Here is an 11935-nt window from a genome sequence, read left to right on the forward strand (position 1 = left end):
AAAAAAAATCTCGCATTGTTCTTGGCTTTTAATTTTTCCTTATAATTTTCTTCAACAATGCTTCAAGCAAACTACAACCTACTCATATATATATATATATATATATATGCGTTTTATTTTTTATTACCGTATCTTTCTGATAAGTTACAGTTACCCGGCCGTTTTTTTTTGGCCGTCTGTAGCTTCCTCAGACTTTTACAGAAATGTTCGTTATTATGGGATGAAAGAGTGAAAGGTTTCACTCTTTCATCCCATAATAACGAATATTTCTGTAAAAGTCTGAGGAAGCTACAGACGGCAAAAAAAAAAAAAAAAACGGCCGGGTAGCTGAAACAATAATGTAACTTAACAGAAAGATACGGTAATAAAAAATAAAACGCATATATATATATATATATATATATATATATATATATATATATAGGAAATTTATTACTGTGAGTCCAGAATGAGTTTACAAATTGTTTCAACTAGAGGAAAATCCTCAAAGAGAGGAAAAATCCAACTAGCATCATCAGAATTCATAGATGGACTCATATATATATATATTGATGTTATAGTTTTGTTTCCTGTCCTGTTGCAAAACTCAATCATGTTTTGCAAAGTCAAAAACAAAAACAATTTTAACCGACAAAAACAATCAACCACCATGAATAAATATTTGAAGATATAAAGAACTTGAAGAATGAAAACTATTTTCCAAAATTATTAGCCTGAAAAAAGGTTGATATGCCATAAAATGATTTTTTTTTTGTTGCATTTATCCAAAAAAAAAAAAAAAAAAAAAAAAAATAAATAAAAAAGAAGCCTCATGCAAAATATAAAACCATGTAAATTATAAATGTTATTATAATTTTTTTTTTTGATATTCCCGACGGTTCTTGATCCTGCCGGTTAACAAAGATGTATTTATTGATAAAAATTTGAATAACTATAAAAGTTTTATAAAAAAATAAAATCAGACATTTTCAACGTTGTAAAATGCTCAATTCTTCGACTTAACATACAAGTCTTTCCGCGCAGAATTGTTTTCCTAAATGGCAAAAAGAGCCTCTACTCCCTCTTGTTGTGATGATTGTAAAGCACAAAAAATTCCCCCAACAAACATTCTGTCGCAAATTAACTTTGTAACAGCTAATATCGACGTACGTAAAACTTTTGCCTTTAACTCGGCTTAACGAGGGATAAAAAATAAAAACAATGCAATTTAAAGAAAAATAATTACAATTTTATTGAAGAAAAAAAAAAAGGGAAAAGATTGGAATTTAAAGTTCACTTCATTTCAAAATGAGATCCTTTTCAGTGTGTAAAAAAAATTGTGTATAATAAAAATACTTACATCAGAGTTTAGACTAGATTGGTGTGTGTTTCGTTATAAAATCTATTTGTTTTTGCTTTTGTTTGCATTATATATATATATAAACATTATATATATATATATATATATATATATATATATATATATATATATATATATATATATAATGTTTGTATGTGTGTGTGTTATTTACTTATATGCTAGGTGGCTAGACATAAGATCAGGTGTGGTTTTGAGAAGCCAAGTGCAATAGAATAAAATGTCTATCATGCTGCTGTGAAGCCAGATGTGAAATTATTCAAATCGGTGCTTAGACTTTCTTAAGAAAGACTTAGTAAATCTTGCGTCTTGCAATGCATGAGGCAATCAAAGCATACCATCGTTTTCGACCTGAAACCAGATTCACAGCGTCCCCCCAGCTTTCTCTCGTTGCAATCAAATCTCGCTCGATTGTCTGTTTTCAGTTCATTTTTGGTCTTCATCTTTTATTTTTTTTCCATCAAGGGTCAATTGAAACACTTAGTTGGCAATTCTTTCTGGGACCAATTATAATAATATATGTATAAGCTTTGAAATAAAACTTCTTTTTTTTTTTAATTAAAAAAAAATCTTAAAACAATTTTTATTTATTTACTAGCCGTCCAGTGTTGGCCAGTTGTAAAATATTCTTAAATATGATATCTTAATTCATACAAATTTCATATTTATTATCATAAAACCAATTCTCTATTGATTATTATATTGTACCCAATATAAAGTAGTGATTTCAAAAGGTAAAACAAGAATGACTTAAGTGCCATCAGCTAGAAGCAAAATCAAAACATTTAGCTCTTCAGCATTATTCACTATCATATGACCTAAAGACAAATGGATATCAAAGGTTAGAAAAATTAACACATTTTATGTGTAAATGTATATTTGTGCATGCGTAAAGGAGTACTTTAAGTCTACTTACGTCTGCTAAACTCCAATTTTTTAACTTTGACCACTTAGCAGATATTTTTACCGGCTAAAAACCAAATCGAATTTGTTCCACTGTTCCGAGTTCCTATATCAACTTTCAAGTCTTTAGATAAAAAAAATTGACAGAGTAGTTTGGTAGAGATCATTCCACACACACACACACACACACACACACACACACACACACACACACACACACACACACACACACGAACAAGGTCACTTACATATATATATATACACACACACACACACTAGCTTACCTGGCCATGCATTGCTGTGATTCAGGTTTCTTAACTGTGAAAAAAAAAAAAAAAAACGACAACAAAAAAAAAAAAAGAGAAAATCATTTTTCTTATATGCTATATGTTCTCCTCATTTACGTCGTTCAAATGATTTTCTACTCGCATTCCATGTATAATACTAATAGGCACTTCTGAATAGAGCAGTGTTTTAATACAATAAACATTTGTTTCATTAAATAAAGTAAAACAGACGAACAGATGTAATTTTTTTGTGTGTGTGTGTGGGGCGGGTGTGTTTTGAAATTAATCTGTACTTTCACCTAACAATTAAAAAAAGAAATTAAACTTAAATACGCTGCTTAAGCATTTATTATATTGTGCTGACCTTTCTGAATTTTTGAGATGAGGATTGGTTATTCATATTATTTGGATTCATTGGACTACTGTTCTCATCTTGAGTGTGATTTTTACAACGTTTCGGTCGATGTAACCTCCGACCTTCTTCAAGTCTATCTTGTCAAACTCGGGAATGTTCCTGTCGAACTCAGGAATTTGGACAGAATTTTGAACGGAATCCTTTATGTACTTCATGGGGGTAGCATGCTCTTGTTCCGTCAGCCATGACAGGATAAAGGTCCTAAGTAATTCGCAATTGTATTTTTCGATCGCCCACACTGAGAATTGAACCTTCAATCTTCAGGTGAATAGCACTTTTACAATTGATTTTTCCAAATCCTTTTTAAAAATAGTATCTTCAAAATACTGTGAGAAACTCGCTCAATATATGTTACTGTGACATAGGCTGACATATATTCGGTGGGCTTTTAACAGTATTTTGTCTAGTTTTTTATTTTTAACTCCTTTTCCCAAACTTACTGTGTCAAAGAGAGAGTCGGGCGCCATTTTTAATTTTCCAATACATCGGTAAACACTGTATGTTTTTCGAGCTGAATAAACATGTTATATTAATTAAAAACACTAAAAACATATCCAGTTAGGTAGAAAAATAACTTATCTTGCCTTTGATAACATTACAAAATATTATGGAGTGTGTAGTCTCTGCTTTGAACTGAATAAACGTGTTAAAATAAGTTAAACCACTGAAAACTTACCTAGCTAGGTAGAAAACGAACATTTAGAAAAATCAATTTTATTTTTTTTTAAAACAAGAGTAAACAAGTATAAATATTTAAAAAAATATTATGAGGGAATATAGTCACTTTTAAAAACAATATCTCCCTCAAGAACGGTCATGAAATGTGTTTTCAATCGATATTTATTCAATAATGGCCCAGTTTTACTTCCTAGCAAAAATGGACGAGTTTCCATGGACGAATCTTCGTAAATTCGATTAAAGTGGTATAGCAAAATTTCAAAGCAATCAGTCCAGTAGTTTTTTTTAGATTATCAATTAGTAACATACGAACAATTCCATTTTTATTCATAAACAAAAAACGAAAAGGGGCCATATCGCAAAGGTGCAAAGACAGTAAGAGACATTTTTCACACAAAAAAAAAAAAAACGTCCACAAAAAAACAAACAAAATAAAGTATTTTCTAATACTGATGAATTATGCTTAAAAAAAACAAAAACAACAACAAAAAAAACAGAACTTTTTACAAGAAAGACATTTTTCTTCTTCTTCAGGAAAACCAGCTTTTCACGGAAAAGCAAGAACATTTTTTTCACAAAAAATTATAAAATAACTATACTATTTCCTTTCTTCTCTATCGGCTTTCTGACTAAGCAGGGGGGTGATGTAGCAGTCATAGAGAACTATTTTCTCTGGTGAATCAATGCCCCCACCCACCTCTGAGTTCTCCGGCCACAGGCTGACCAATCAGCTAACAGGGTGCATTGATTCATCTGCTCCCTAAAAGTCTTAAGGGAACGTCAGCAGTCAGATCCGGACCGCCAGCCTAACAACATCTATCCTCTTTTGTCCCCTGTCCACCGGACATCTCGCTATAGCATTGACGGTCTCGATTTGAGACAACTGCTATCCAGCCGGGGATGACATGGTACTGATTGACCTTCGACGATCTTAAAAGAACTTTCTTTTACTTCTTCCCTTTTAGCAGCCTGACCTGCCAGTTCCTGCTACAAATAAAATACTCTTCATTGTTATTGTTTAAAAAGGAGTTTGTTTTTCTTTTGTGTCTTGTTCTTTGCTATAAGCTGTTAGGGAGGTAAAACAATACCTCTCTCTCCTAAAAGTTATATGTTTTGTTTATTACCTCACTTTGTTGGTATTAATCCTGTGGGCGGGTAGCTCGAGCCTCCCATTGAAATTTAAAATGCTTAGTAAAATAAAAGTCTGGGTGAGTTACTGTGCTTGGTGACACGTGTTTGAATAATTATAATAAAAAAAAAAATGTTCACATATGTCGAAGCATCATATATGTATGGCTATTTATAATGTAACCTTTATATGTTAATAAAATGCAGGAATACATCGCAAAGAGAATAAAGAGCATTTCGGCATTCTTCTTTGACAATCTGAAAAAAGAAGTGTCACATTTATTTATGACAGTTTAAATTGATTACAAGGATTGTCTTTAAAATTTTTTCTTAAAAGTTCGTTTTATTATTTCACACAAAATAACAGTGCATAAGTCACGTAGAGACGAGAAATACACATACAAGAAGAGGACAAAATGTTATTAATATAAACGTAGATTAAATGTAAAATAGTTTTCACAAAACCTAAGGGAGATAATTCACATGGAATTATCTCCCCTATTGCTCAGCAAACCTCAACGATAAATAAAACAATTCGCATGATTTGATAAAATGCTGAAATATAATGGTACATTTGTAGATGAGTATCATCGCTCATCTACCCCACCCCCAATTAGATACTATTTTATTTTAGGTGACTACGTTTTGACAGTGGGAATCAGTTTTGCATATGCGATAACGTAAAATGGGCTATGTCCTAAATTAGCGCCGGTAAAAACTTTTTCAGAAAAAGTTCAAATTCAAGCAAAAAAAAAAAAAAAAAAAAAAAAAAGAATGACTACAAACTTTATTTCTATAAAAAATAAATGAAAAAAAGTTTTAGAAGGGTAGGACTGTTAAACCAATAAGACGCCTAAGAATGTTATCATTTTTATACATATTTCGCTATGCAAACTCGATTTTGTAAGATTGGAACAGATTGTCAGGTGCCATATTATCTTTTCATTTCCCGCTTCGCACATATGCCCTATATTTTGTGTGCGCGTCGAAAGATCCATAGGATCAACAAAATGTCGGTGTACCACAGTATCGTGCGTATATAGGCTGAAATTAATTATAGAAAGAAATACTCTTTTTCTATAGAAATACACTTCACCAATATTAAATTATGACCGCATATCGGTCAAGTGAGATAACTTAGCATGGCGATATTATTTACAGTTGTCGTCTGCCTCTTCCATTTTGTTTACGTTTTCAGTTTTGTTTGGAGTTTCGTTCCGTACACTTGAGAATAAAGACTCTTCGTCCTTTCAAACGATTTTATATGATATACCTTTATTTACTTGCATGGTGGTAGCGGTTTATTTATCCTTATTCGTTATTCTGAAGGAGTTAAAAAAAAAAAAGGATATTTTTCCTTTGAATAAGGAGTATATTACCCATCAACCAATTGGGCGACCGCCTGAAGGGATTATCGTGACTGGACCATCGAAACATCTCTTATCCATATATACCAGTTGTTGAAGTATATCTCAGTATGTCTGCATGCACCCCAAAGCAGTGGTCCCTGAGAAATAATGAAACTATCTCTTCCTTGGAGGTGTGGAGAAATAACCTTGTATATTGTCTGTCTCCTGATAGCAACTATGCCCCGTTTCCTGAGAATAACTGGGAGAAGAAGTCACGTGCTCATCCACACTATGGCTTCACAAATGAGAGTATGGAAGTATCTGGTGTCAACAGCTTAAAAAAAATAATATTGTGGAGATGATGTTGGGACATGTGGCAAATTACTGCCCCAGCAAATCAAAGAGTGCCATTGTTAAGAACTCAACGTCATTAACATATGTTTGGCAAACTATAAGACAACATTATGACTTTCAGACTAGTAGCTCTCACTTCCTGGACTTTGATTCCATAAAGCCTGAACCAGACGAACGCCAAGAAGGGTTATCTTAGAGACTTGCAGCCTTCATTGATAACTCCCTACTAAACACTGACATTAATATACAACATCATGACAGTGTTCCCACAGAATATGAAGAAGTCACTACTTAGAAAATCTAATAATCCTCACCTGGTTGCACCTATTTTTATCCAGCCCTCGCTAAATTAGTCGAGCAACATTACGGGATGGAGTTGAGATCATGCACATTGGCATCAATTAAGCTCAAGATCTTCCTGGCATTGGATTCTCTACTTGAGGAATTGGGAAATGAGGCGTCTGTGAGCCGGACATTTTCTACTCCACTTCGATATACTAGGAAGCCTCAACCAAAGACTTTTCCACTGTGTAATCAGGCTAAGAGACCCAACACAAACCATTTTTTGAGTGAATGCATCTAGCTTCCTGAGTCAGACCGTTGATATATAACCAAGTCTCGCCAGATTCTTCACATATTCGACGATGAGGAGCCCACTTGTCCTGAGACCTTAAACAATTTACATATAAAGAGTGAAAATATGATAACCTCACAGCGAGTGAAAACTGAATATTCCCCCTACATCGACATGTTCTCAAGTTATCATCCAGTATGGATCGTTGTGGACAATGGTGCCACGGAGAATATGATTCAACACTCAACAGTGAAGCACCTGGGCACTAAAACCACACAATTTTCAAGTCTGTCAGACAAGCAGACGGATCCTCCCCTCTTTAATATGGTTGGAGAGACCAGGCTCAGTCTGGAGAGAGGGGACACAATATGCTTATTTGAAGGCCTAGTTATTGAGGATCTTGATACTGAGATACTTGGCTGCATCCCATTAATGACTTGTCCGTGAGATCTGTTAGATTTGAAATATGGATTGGCAACACACAATTCCGGTATGACTTTACTACATCCTCTCCTGACACGAGACTGGTCAGATATGCTCATCTTTTGCATGCCCCACCCCAACAAACCACAGTGTGACCTGACAAATACTTGGAACTCTCTATGTCTGATGATGATGACAACGAATTTGCCATTGACCCTCATTGGGATTCAAGCTGTGTAGTATCGGTTAAACCTTAACCGCTATCCATAATCACAAGGAGTGTAGGAGGTAGAGTGCATCATGTCAACAACACCAGTGAACCACAACAAATACTTACATCGCCACACATCTGCCAAGCTATATCCACGTTCATTTCAACAACAACATTGGCATGGCAAGTACCTACTCAACTTCAATCCATGACAACATCATAGTGATCAAACGTTTTGGCGTATACCTGATTCAGTCAAAACATCATCCAACTATTCTTACTAATAGCAAGGCCTGCGTTCAGGCCTATGAAAAGCTCTGTCGAGGCCAGATCTCATCCAGCCACAGATTAATGTTGCTTATGTCAACTGTCTGCCATTTCCAGGCTTCCATCCAACATCTTGCGGGCAGAGTGAATTTGCCTGCTGATTTTGCCAGCTGTAATGCGCTTCAGTGCAGGCATCCAACATGTCATGTCTGTTCCTTTTTGCAGGTACAGGAGGAGGCCGCCATGTTTAGAACTTCTCCTGTGGAGATAATTAAGGGATCTTCAAACCTCCCATATACGAGCCATCCCGCATGGAAAGAAATTCAAAATGAGTGATCAGGCCTTAGATGAACACGGGCACATCTGATGCAGGGAACTCGCCCTTCAAAGCGACTTAATGGCGTTAAGGATGTGAAAAGATATCTTCAGACCGCCGCATTAGCCCAGCTTCTCTCTCGCTGTTCCTCAGTCCTGTGAAGCCCCCCCCCCATGCACTCGGTCTTAGGTTCGCTGCTAATATCATCAAGAGGAGTAGACAACTGATTTTTGTCTTATAGGAGTACGTCAGTTCTTATAACATTGCACTCCTTATTTCAAATGAGCAAAGGGACACATTGCTGGAGGCTATTCTATAGACCTATTTACCTATCAAACTCATCATTAATCCACCTGCAGTCCTAAGGACAGACTCCACCCCCAGCCTCAAATCCCTCAAAAACGATGGGGTTCTGCTCACTCAACATATCTCAATAGAGATAGGTAATCTTAAAAACCTTAATCGTAACCTTGTTACTGAAAAGGCCGCCCAAGATGTCCAGCTAGAGCCTCTCAAGTTGGACGCAGCTGATTCGCAGATCTCTACGATCTTGCTCCCTGTAGCATGTTGCATGTTGAACTGTAGGTTGGATCACTCGGATTCCCCCCCCCCTCTCCCAGGAGATCTTGTATCACCGAGACCAATTTACCAATGGATGCATCCACTTTAATGATATGGATCTTATAGAAAAGCAACATCGTAGGCACAAGGCCAACCATGTTTATAGTGAGTGGTCTAAGGCTCCCAACCGCTCACGTGTGGATTTCGGGGTGTGTGTGCAAAAGCTAGGGAGATGCGCTTGAAGCGTCCAACGATCTCTCAGAACTCGTTCCTGCAAGTGGCTATCATCCACTCAATTATAAAAAACTATTATTCTACAAAGTAAATAAATTTAAATCTAAGGGAGATAATTCGTGAAATGTGGTAGCACTTACCTCCCTTTATAATTGCTTCATGCGATATTTAATGTTTGTCTATTTTACGGCATAATCACTTTGACGTACCGATTCTTGTTAGATCACCGTAATTAAATCTGGTTAATACTACAGGTGATAATTTGAAATACTAGATGATGTATGTGTCTGTTAAAATAAATTATTTTTCAAAAATCTGGTAAATCAATTTAATATAAGGGAGATAATTAATGAAATTTGGTACTTATTTCCCTTGAGAATTGATATTTATAGTTTGTCAATTTTACTGTATATAAAATCACGTTGACGCACCGTTTCCTCATTAGATCACCGAAGTTAAGCTGCGTCGAACCTGTTTAATACTACAAGGGGGGACCATTTGGAATACCCGATGCTTTATATGGGAGAGCCTGTCAATCAAACGTATTTAATATGAGAAAAAATATTTATTTTCGTTCCAGTGGGTGTCTGAATTCACTTATAGGGAGCGTCTAAAAAAAAGGAAATGAAGAAATTAGACAATTCAATGTTCTGTGAAGAATGGCGCTTATGTGGTAATAGGGATGGTGGTTTAAGTGGGTGTTGTGGCCAGTGAGTGTCTGAATTAAGAGGGGATCTTAACGGGCTGGTAGGTGAGTAATTAAAGGTTATAGTGCTACACAAGGTGTTGATGTCGGGGCGTCAAATATTTTTTATTCATTTATGGATTTTTATTGCTTTTCATAGTGTCAGTGAAAATACATTTTTTTTTTTTTATATGATGAATGTATATTTTTGAGATGTGACAGTGACAGGAGATAAATACAATTAAACAGAGCCACTGTAAACGATGTGGAAACACACACAATTATTAGAAAGGAAAATGGCCAGCCCGGGGTACCATATGTTCGGTTTGTAAAAAAAAAAAAAAATACTTGGGCAAAGATGTGCACCAACAAGAATGAAAACAAGAGAAGACTCACCCAACGACGTACAACACACATTCAAAAACAACCGCATGAGACTCAAAGTCAAAAGCACAACAACCGAATCTGCTCGAGGAAGTCTGACATGAAAGAACCCAGTGAGTTGTACAGAAAGTTTGAACAGTTGACATTTGATACAATTCAGCAGCAGAGAGACAATCACCGAGATCTTCACAGAACTGTAAACGATAGACCAGCCACCCACATATTAAAGGTAAAAGTGGACACAGGTGCAGAAGGCAATACACTTCCCCTATGAATCTTCTGTAGGACATTTTCAGACAAGGTAAATGACTCAGGACAACTCATCCCATAAGCACACAATAATAACTGCATCCAATGGCTCAAGTATAATGCAGTATGGTTCAGTTTGCATACAGTCTGCACATAAAGGTAAATGCCAAATGTAAAATTTTCGTGGTTACAACAGAGGGACCTACAATAATAGGTCGATCCTCACTCTGAAACTTGGAGCTAATAAGCCTCCACTGCACAATCAGAGAAAACAAAGGTCCAATTAATTCCGTCGTCAAATTAACAAACTCTTAACCAAATCAGTTTGACCGCATAAGACATTTCAAAACTGACTATCATAGCATCCAAAAGCCCGATCATCAGCTAGTTATCCGTGCACCCTGAAAATGTCCCATCCACTTAAGAGATGAGATCAAGGAGGAATTACATACTATGGAAGCACAAGGCATTTTTAGAAAAGTTAGTGAACTGACTGAATGGGGTAGTAGCATAGTTTACATTCAAAAGAAAGATGAAACACTTTGGTTAAAGGATCTGAACCAAGCGATCATGAGATGCGATTATAAGACTCCTACAATAAATGAGCTGTTAAGTGCACAACACTTTTCAAAATTATCTGTCAAAATTACCGAAAAGGGCTGCTTGGGTATTGCTGCTGTGGCCCCTGGTTCCCACGGCTGCTGAGCTCATCAACTTGACAATGCCAAGTTGGGGGAGGGGGGAGGGAAAGGAATTTCTTAGCTTCCAGGCCAAGTTAAAAAAGTTTCATGGAAAGGTTGGTTGGTTATTTTTGTTTTACGGCATATCAACCCTTTTCAGGTTATTTAATGCCGAATTGTTACGTTTCCAACCCGTTTCCCTGACCAGGAAGAACAACACGCATCACTTCTAGATCTGTTTTTGACCACAGTTCCCGATGACTGCATAACGAAGGCCCACAGCCCACTCGGGAACGCTGACCATGCAGTGATAATGGTTGAAATCGCCCTAAACTCTAGACCCAAAACTGAAGAGCCAGTGCTCAAAACAACGAGATATTATAATAAGGCTGACTGGGAAGCCATCAGGGAACTAATTAGAGATGCTCCATGGAAAAATATTTTCTCTCTCCCTGCTGAACAATGTGCAAACGAGACCACTGACTGGTTCAAAACTGCAATCGAAGCGCATTTTATAGTAAGCCCCACTCTCCCCAATGGTTTACGTCGACTTGTGCAACTGCCATTACACAAAAGCAGCATGCATACCGTAGGTTTAACCGACATAAGTCCAGTTCAAACAGACTGAAGTATATAGAAGCTAGAAATAACGTTAAGAAAGAAATAGCGACAGCTAAGAGAGAATTTACGGAAACCACTAAAAAGCGCATCGAAGCACAAAAACTAGGAACTCGAGACTTCTGGAAAATCTACAACAGTGTAGTAAATAATGGGCAATCAACAATTCCCCCACTAACCAACAATCACGAGGTTGTCTCCTCAGCAACCGACAAGGCTAACATGCTTGCCAGTCGGTTTGCCTCAAACTCCACACTGGACC

Source organism: Euprymna scolopes, chromosome 27, assembly GCF_053919585.1.
Source record: "Euprymna scolopes isolate OS-2025 chromosome 27, ASM5391958v1, whole genome shotgun sequence".
NCBI lineage: Eukaryota > Metazoa > Mollusca > Cephalopoda > Sepiida > Sepiolidae > Euprymna > Euprymna scolopes.